This window comes from Physella acuta, unplaced genomic scaffold, assembly GCF_028476545.2.
Source record: "Physella acuta isolate Inbredline_101_S28 unplaced genomic scaffold, ASM2847654v3 ptg001955l, whole genome shotgun sequence".
NCBI classification, from domain to species: Eukaryota; Metazoa; Mollusca; class Gastropoda; family Physidae; genus Physella; species Physella acuta.
Genome location: NW_026733460.1, coordinates 33,405 through 43,044, shown reverse-complemented (window position 1 = coordinate 43,044; position 9,640 = coordinate 33,405).

Below are 9,640 nucleotides of genomic sequence, written 5' to 3'. Positions count from 1 at the left end.
CTGAAATTGGAGTCAACGGCCTATATGATTGAATAACAAGTTGACACGTAATACATAATACGAGCCGACCCGCAGCGTGTCATACGCCGCTATTTAGTTGTTTATTTTCTACTTTTCTGTAATTCATAATTTGTGAATTCGACAGTACCAATGCTGCCACTGAAAATATTTGCTTTAAAACACTAACCCCCCCCCCCCCTTTCCCCTAACCCCGACCCTACACCCCCCCCCCCCTCGCCCCCCGTGAAAGCAGCCTCCTCTTAATTATTTCAAAGTTACCTCCTCTAAGTTTAAAATCGAACTAAATTATCTGCCCCTAATAGAAACCCGGCTCTACGGCTCTACGATTTGTAAACATTTAGCTTTGTAAACATTTAGCGTGACAACAGCTCACCAGACAATGTGGGGGTGGGGTGGGTGGGGGTGGTAGTGATAGTGATAGAGAGAAAGAGAGGGGACTGCAAGGAGGCGCTTGCAGCTTGTTTTCTAACGGCTCCCAGAAGAGAATTATATATATAGATTGTGTTGGAGGAAATCCCTTTTAACATTACAATCAAGAACGAAGAAGAATAAACAAGCTATATGGTTAACCCTGTCGAAATATTCACCTAATGTGATACCAGCACACAGAATGTGTACCATTCTGTATGATGGGGGATTTTAAATAAACTTATTTTTTAAAAAAAATATTTTGTGCTATATAGCAAACAAATAGGCTGTATGAAACAGACAGAACAGATACGTAGATTCGTCATTGAAGTAACTGATGTTTATGAGGAAATAACCTTTTTGGTCTAAGAGGTAATACAGTCTGACAAGGACAAAGGGAGCGCACTTTCTGTTTTTACGGTAATTTCGTTTGAACTAAATGGAGTTATCTTGGAGACATAGCTATCCACTTATGTGGCCTCTTTATACTTAGTTTAGTGCAGATAAAATCCTTTCTTATTGAAAGCTTTTACTTAGGTCTCAATGCCTGTCTCAATCTGTCTGTTGGTGGGATTATCTTGTTACTCGATCTGTCTGTTGGTGGGATTATCTTGTTACTTGATCTGTCTGTTGGTGGGATTATCTTGTTACTTGATCTGTCTGTTGGTGGGATTATCTTGTTACTCAATCTGTCTGTTGGTGGGATTATCTTGTTACTCGATCTGTCTGTTGGTGGGATTATCTTGTTACTTGATCTGTCTGTTGGTGGGATTATCTTGTTACTTGATCTGTTGGTGGGATTATCTTGTTACGTCATCTGTCTGTTGGTGGGATTATCTTGTTACTCGATCTGTCTGTTGGTGGGATTATCTTGTTACTTGATCCGTCTGTAGGTGGGATTATCTTGTTACTTGATCTGTCTGTTGGTGGGATTATCTTGTTACTTAATCTGTCTGTTGGTGGGATTATCTTGTTACTTGATCTGTTGGTGGGATTATCTTGTTACGTGATCTGTTGGTGGGATTATCTTGTTACTCGATCTGCCTGTTGGTGGGATTATCTTGTTACTTAATCTGTTGGTGGGATTATCTTGTTACTTGATCTGTCTGTTGGTGGGATTATCTTGTTACTTGATCTGTTGGTGGGATTATCTTGTTACTCGATCTGTTGGTGGGATTATCTTGTTACTCGATCTGTCTGTTGGTGGGATTATCTTGTTACTTGATCTGTCTGTTGGTGGTATTATCTTGTTACTCGATCTGTCTGTTGGTGGGATTATCTTGTTACTTGATCTGTTGGTGGGATTATCTTGTTACTCGATCTGTCTGTTGGTGGGATTATCTTGTTACTCGATCTATCTGTTGGTGGGATTATCTTGTTTCTCAGTTTTGACCATTAATGATTTCATTTCACTCCACCGTGTCGTCAAACACTTGTATTCGATGACGTCGACAGAAAATCTAATTTTCGTTTAATAACTTACTGTATTCTTTTTTTTTTAAATAATTTAAAGATTACTTAATAAACGTATTTCCTATGGGGTTGGATCGCAGTTAAATATTAACCAAACCAAAATTATGAAATAGAATGTAATTAGCAAAAATAAAATATATTAAAATAAACAAAACACAAGCAGATGAAGTAAAAGATATCACATTTATTTAGGTAGCAGTCTCAATGATGAATTGACTGCTCCACTGAAATTAAAACACGCATCTCCTAAGTCAAACAAGCCTTTGCAACCATGCACAAAACATGACGATAGAAGAAAATCTCCACGACCAAATTATGCCGACTTTTCAAAAGTAATGTCGTTAGTGTCCTACTGTATAGCAGCGAATGCTGGGAAGTAACCACCGCTACCATCCAATCATTAGATTCCTTCCAAGCCTGAAAATGATAAAATGATAAAATTCATCAAGTGGTTTAAGACCATCTCCAATGATAGGTTATTATGAGAAATAGAAAAAGAAGCTGTTTCACAAGTAATTTTTAAAAATCTCGCGCGGTGGGCCATGTATTAAGGATGGGACCTGGGGAATATAGCAGTCGCCGAATTGAGGGCCACAAGGAAAACGATGACACGTCTAGGGGAGACGTTGAGGCGGTAGGCAGAAAAAAAACAACTGACAAAAACTGGATGTCTTGGTGAACTGTAAAGAAAGTTTCCAGAGACCAGACATTGAGAAAACTTCATGTGACGGCCATGTTTTCTGAGCACCGACGCGAATAGACGATGGCGTTCTAGAATAAAAGTGGAAATAGAAATCTATGTAGTTGCGGTAAGTGGATGAGTCATGTGACCGGGGTGAGTTGTGTTCACGGATATTTTCACATTTGAGGGCAGATCGGTGACTTTAATAGGGGCAGATAAGTGTTGCTGATTTTAGTCGTGTGCGGTGTCGACTTAATGAAGAACGAACGGACTTGAAGGAATAAATATGGTACAACACTTAAACAACAAATTAACTAATTTAACTATTTAAATGTACGGATAACTAAAACGTAGAAAATAAAACAAATAAGATGTTTATAATAACAAGCCTTTAAATGAAGTAAAAAGAAATTAAAACTTCCATCTTTGGTAAAAGTGTGGGTCACTAATGAAATCCCTAACTGGTAAAATTTGTGTCGACAAAGCTTCTATTTAAAGGTTTGTTTTTATTCAATACATTTAAAGATAAAATTATAGGTTCAGTAGGGAAACACAAGTCGAAATATTAGTTCATAATATTTTATCGATTCTACTCTACTGTTGACAAGCAGGCCTTTAAATATGACAATTAAGTTGCATCAAACATGTTGTACTATGGAATAGAAGCTGGAGAAAACGAAATCATGGACACTTTGTGCGTGTTATTTAAACTGTGTTAGCTTTATTGACTTAGCTTAGTATTGTATGGATTTTCTTCTAGTTCCAATGTAATTGATCAGCTAACTAGATCTAATTTACTGAGTTATCGTTCCTTTTGTTACAGTGGGCCACATAGTTTCTTCCAGGCATCTCTTCGGGGGGGGGGGGGGGGGGGGAGGAAGAAAGTCTACCGCCCCCCCCCCCCCCGAACGAGATGGAATTTTTATAGTAAACATATTTTTACGAGTGTCCGCCCCCCCCCCCCCCGAAAATGAGGACCGCACCCCCGAAAATATCAAGTGCCCCCCCCCCCCCCCCGAGAAAAAAAAAGTATGGTGGACCACAGGACAGATTCCTAGATCCGCATTGAGAAACTCCACCAAACTTTGTGCACTTAATGACCTTTACTCCCACCACCCATGTGTCTGTAGTCGGTATTTAGAAGATTACGGTCAAATGTTTCCCCCAATCTTCCCACATCACCACCACTCTATCAGCTGATCACATCATTCGATTCAAGTTTTCAGCTAAACGCGAGCGTCTGTTAACTTACATCACACGAGAAAAACGCTATTATTTTAAACTTGTTTGAAAAAAAAATATTTGTAGTTGTCCAGCTGTAAGTTAAAATTTTGGCAAATCAACAACCAAATTCAATGTTTTGACCAACAATGTTGTCCCACATTTAGCATTTATATTGATCTGGACAGCTGAGTTTGGGCCTAATGTTTGAACATTATGTACCCCTGGTTTGAGAATAAGAGAATATATTGTTTTCGCTTTACTGAACATGTAAACAGCCTGTGTTGTATGTGTCCATCACCACTAGGCCCTATACTAAACAAAACAAAAAAAAATCTTAGACGAAATTGTGTGTTTTTTAGGAATTCAGGAAGATATGTGTACGGACATTTAATGACCTTCAGACGGCCAAAGCTAATCACCGGTTTCGGTTGTTTCGATCAGAAGATGGCCAGGTCGCGTGACCAGGTCACGTGTGCCTGTCACGTGGTCTACGGCCAGTTTGTTATTGAAGTTGACAGGAGCCAACTGATAGAATTAGATCAGTAAGCGGGAAATGTCGTTCAATTGGTTGTACAGCAGCGTGACGTCACGCGGCCAGCATCACGTGACTGGTATTGACCCCTAGACTTTACATGCCGAGATGACGGGAGAGTTGCTGGTCTTTTGATCTTGCTGCAGACGCCTTGCTCCTGGAACTGTTTCAAATTAAATTTTTGGTTTGCATTTTTTTTTAATTTGGCTTTTGTTTTCCACGATCAGCTGCTAAATATGGCAACCTATTAGATCTGACCGGAGGGTGCACTTTTATCAAGTAAAGCTATACGACTGTAGGCCGACATTGTTAGAATAGAATATTTTACTTTTTAACATTTATCTTTCTGTTCTAAAAATGAGATTCTAGATTTATTTTAATTTTTATTTGGATATCAATTTTATTAAAATGAAAAAATGGCATCACGATAGTTGAGATATGCGTGGGTAACAATTATCGAACACCGACGATTTTTTTTTGTAACTCCAACGTTTTTTTTAGCTATTCCACCATCTGTTTTTTAGCGCAATTTCCCTACTGGACAATTGTTAGCGCAATTTCCACACTGGACAATTGCGATTATTAACTCGTTATTTCTGGATGGATGGATGTGTGTCCGCAGCCTTTAATTCGTATCTCCTCTTCAACGAAGCAATATTGAGGACTAGTTCCAAAAGCAAATATGGATTTCCCGGAAAAGCCAAAAAACCTCGAACAAATGCAGTTTTTGCTCCATATCTCGGCAACCAGACCACTTAGCGACTTGAAACATTTACCAATCGATTCCTGCCATAATTTAGACCAATATTGCCGAAGAAAGTTTTCAAAAATATCCTTTCGTTCGGTCACAAAAAATTAATTAAGAACATTTAAACTGAGCATCGTGTAGGCCTAGGATGATTTAAACTGAGCATCGTGTAGGAGTTTATTATAGGATGATATGTACAAAAAATTAAAAATTAAAAATTGTTATGGATAACATAAGGAAATTGCGCTTAAATTGTCACTAGACTTTTTTTTACTTTTACAACAACGTTGTTAAAAAACATAGTTACAATTCAGGGTTTTACGAATCTACCTATTTAAATGTATTTTATTTGTTAAAAAATACAAATCTTTTTCAAGAATCACCAATATAAAATGTTATTTTACTGGTTTTCTTTTTTATAACTGATGACTACTTGCTGGCGTTCTTGTGACCAGTGAGTGATGTGTCTCCTGCGCATCAAGTGGTCCTTAAAGCAAATAAACGCAGCTATTTCATAACGTGTATGAACGTTTTACCACAATAAACGTGTATCCATAGATTACACAGCCACTGGATGTCGTTTGTCTTCTTAAAGCTGTGTCTACCAGCAGCAGTGTTTCTTCCAGGGCAAGCCCCCCCCCCTCCCCCAGAACGAAATAGAATTTATGTTGAAAATATAGGCCTATACTTTTAACAGTGTCCGCCCCCCCCCCCCCCCTCCGGAAATTTTTGTCTCCAAACCCCCCCCCCCCCCTCAGAAAATTTCAAGTGCCAACCTGGAGAAAAAAGTCTGGAAACAACACTGACCAGCAGTAGGTTCACTTGGTCGGGTGTCACACGGTGCTGTACCTAATGGTGCCTCCCCTCCCCACGCCTTTTACTACGCCGAACGTACTAGGGTTTCATTCAGACATTCTGCTCCGGGGTATTTGCAATTTACAAAATGGGGAGGGGGGGGGTGGTTGAAGTATATGTATTTTCAATTTTTTTTTTATACTTTCTAACGAAGGGTCTTTAAAGATTGCAAAAATAATAATAATTTTTATTTTGAAACGGTTACAAAAGTAGACACGAAGGCCTTTTTACACATTGACCGTTATTAAAGAAAAACAACTCTCGAATACATTTAAATAAAATAGTAAAACCAAAGTAGTAACATATGGAATAAAAATAATATTAACATATTTATATCACATAGATGAAAAGAATAACAATAGAATAAAGGAAAATGAAATAAAATCGTATATGCGCTGTTTGAATTATCATAAATAAATATATCTAAATATTTACGACGAAAATCATTTATAGAACGGCTCTTAGCAGAAAAAGCTCGATGACCCCGGAAGTATATTTCTCATTAAACGAGTATTTTAAGGAATCAGTACAAGGCTGTTCTCTTTTCATTTTTTCTTTGAGAACAGCCTGCACTTTTAGTGGACTGAGGCCCAAACAGCCTTGTCACGTGGTGTGGTGCAAAGATTTGATTGGAGTAAACACGTGATCACTTGATCTAATTATTTAATGGAACCCACAGTGCCTGCCGTCGCTCCCACGATGCCAGATGGCGCTCCGATTCTTTCAATACGCGATCACGTGAGGTCAAAGGGTAACGATATCTGTTCTAATTATAGTTGCTTGTGTGGGTTTTTTTTTTGGGGTTTCCATTTATTAATTAACACGATTTTTTGTATCAGTTACAATCTATAAATAAATCGGTCGATGGATGGTAAATCTGTTTCAAGTAGTTTTTGTTTTACCATTTATATACAGGCAACGACGTATGCTTTATTATCTGAGTTTCTTCCAGGCATCTCTTCGGGGGGGGGGGGGGCCTCCGAAGAAAGTCTACCGCCCCCCCCCCCCCCCCGAACGAGATGGATTTATATATTAAACATACACTTTTACTAGTGTCCCGTCCCCCCCCCCCCATCCCCAGAGAAAAAAGTCTAGAAGAAACACTGTTTATTATAGGCCTAACGTACTTATATAAAGATTATAGCGAAAACTATTTAAATTATCTTGATAAACGTGGCTAACAGTATTTACGATACCAAATTAGATTTGATTTCTTTCAAAATATATGAGTATTCAAAGTTTTACCATCAACATAAATTGGCATTTTAAAGGCGATACAACGTATGACAACGTTCTTTTGTGTTGGGCTAACCAGCTAAAAGATCTATGATTACATCAGTTTTAATACAAAACATTACCCCCTGAATGTACAACCTACAGTGAATGTCTAACCATTAGATAATAGAAATCACCCCCCCCCCCCCACACACACACACACAGACTAACTACAAACAAGACACATCAGCGAACAAACTCGGCCATCACCGGATCTTCGCTGTCCTCCCCCCCAACCACCGGTTAACCTCTGCCCCCCCCCCCCAACCACCGGTTAACCTCTGCCCCCCAACCACCGGTTACCCCTCTGCCCCCCCAACCACTGGTTAACCTCTGCCCCCCCCCCCCGACACCGCCGGTTAACCTCTCCCCCCACCCCTAACCACAGCGGTTAACCTGTCACCCAACCACCGACTACCCTCTACCCCCCCCCCCCCCAACCACGAGTAACCTTTGACTGATTTAACACATGATGACAAGCCATCCAGTCACGTGACCACGTGACCAGTCCTCCGTCTGCCAATTAAGTGGCCAACTAAATGTGTACTCTTAAATCGCAGTCATTGAACGTGCTTGTTCAATCGCAATTTAATATCATTATATTTGTCCTGTAGTGGAGAGGGCTGTGCCTTCCTAGCCGGAAATGTCCGTACCTTGAAATATTATATTTTAAACCTGAATTCTGAGAGAAAAAAATATTGTGATGATAAATATATGTAGTGGCAATGCGTATTGTTGTCAGTATGCAGAGGCGTAGCGACCCTTCCCGGCGCCCGGGGACAAACTTTTCGTTTTGAAACCTCCCCTCGAGATTTCGATTTGCACCCCACCCCCTCAAACTTTCGATTTGCACCCCCCCCCCTCAAACTTTCGATTTTCACCCCCCTCAACCTTTCAATTTATTTTTACAACCCATTTTGGCGCTCCCTAAGTTCGGCGCCCGGGGACATATGTCCCCGCCCCACCCCCTCGCTACGCTACTGTCAGTATGGTAACCACCCTGATTACCAAACTAACTGATACTGACACTTTGTGAATTAACAACACAAAATGTAATATACAGATACAAGTTGGATACTTCATAGAGTTTTAATTATAACATCCAATTAGAGAGGGCAGTTAGAAGAATAAACATTGACAGCAGTGGAACAATAGTAAGATAGTTTCTAAAAGAAACTGAAAGCCCACAACCAATGGCCATTATTTATTATCAACCACTCCAGTATCTTGAACATGCACACAATGTAGCACTGTCAGAAAAAGTGATAAAACATCATAACATTTTTTACTGAATAAGAAGAGGCAGGACCGGAAGTAAATATTTTACAAATTTACAGAACGATGTCACAAGGACAGGTTAAAAACAAACCACTGAAATAAGAAATCAAAATATTGAAAAAGTTAACCGATTAAAATTTTTGGAATCCGCGAGAAATGAAAACAATGAACTTCTAATACAAAGTAAAGAAAGAATTTCTTGAGGCAACAAGGCAAAGGAAGAAGGTCTGTAAACAAGGTAAAGAAAAAATTTCTGTAGACAAAGTAAAGAAAGCCCGTGAGGTATTGTCGAGCAATGCTGAGTCACAATGGCGTGAGATTTAGAAGTCGGTCAGAAAGGTTCACTGTAAATAGACGGTCAATAGTATGTACTCAAGATAAACGGCCAGTAGGATGTAGATCAGGGGTCTCCAAACTTTTCAATCGGAGGGCCGCATTAACTATCAAATTTCAGTTCGGCCAGTTTCTTCCAGGCATGTCTTTGATTTTTCTGGGCAAAGTTCCTCAGCCATCACCAACAAACGATTTTTCCTTGGACAAAAAGATCTCCGCGGGCCGGATGAGAGGACATCGATGGCCGCATCTGGCCCGCGGGCCGTAGTTTGGAGACCCCTGATGTAGATAGACGGTCAATAGTATGTACTCAAGATAGACGGCCAATAAGAAGTACTTGAAAACAGATTCATGTAGTCACGCGATGAAACCATCATCCCCACGCCCCGTGCTGACCACAACAACATCGAGCCTTAAACCAAACAACAAATCCCCGTCACCCACACAGTTGTAGGAAAGAATCCCTGCTAGCAGAGTAAAGTACAGGGTATGCAATCAACAATAACAAATATTTCTGACAACATCCAAAGTGTTCACAGTTTTGTATCTGACATGTGAAATCAAATAACAGACGTTCAGCTTGTTTTAAATCTTTGTTTAGAATAAAACGCCAAACATTCTACCATATTAGCTGACTGTTCCTTTCAGGCTTTTTTCTTCGGGGGTGGGGGGGGGGGGGGGGGGGGGCTAAATTTTTTAGGGGGGGGGGGGGGGGCGGACACTGGTAAAAGTATATATTTTCTATATATATTATAAATTCTATTTCGTTAGGGAAGGCGGTAGACGTTCTACGCGGGGACTCCGCCCCCCC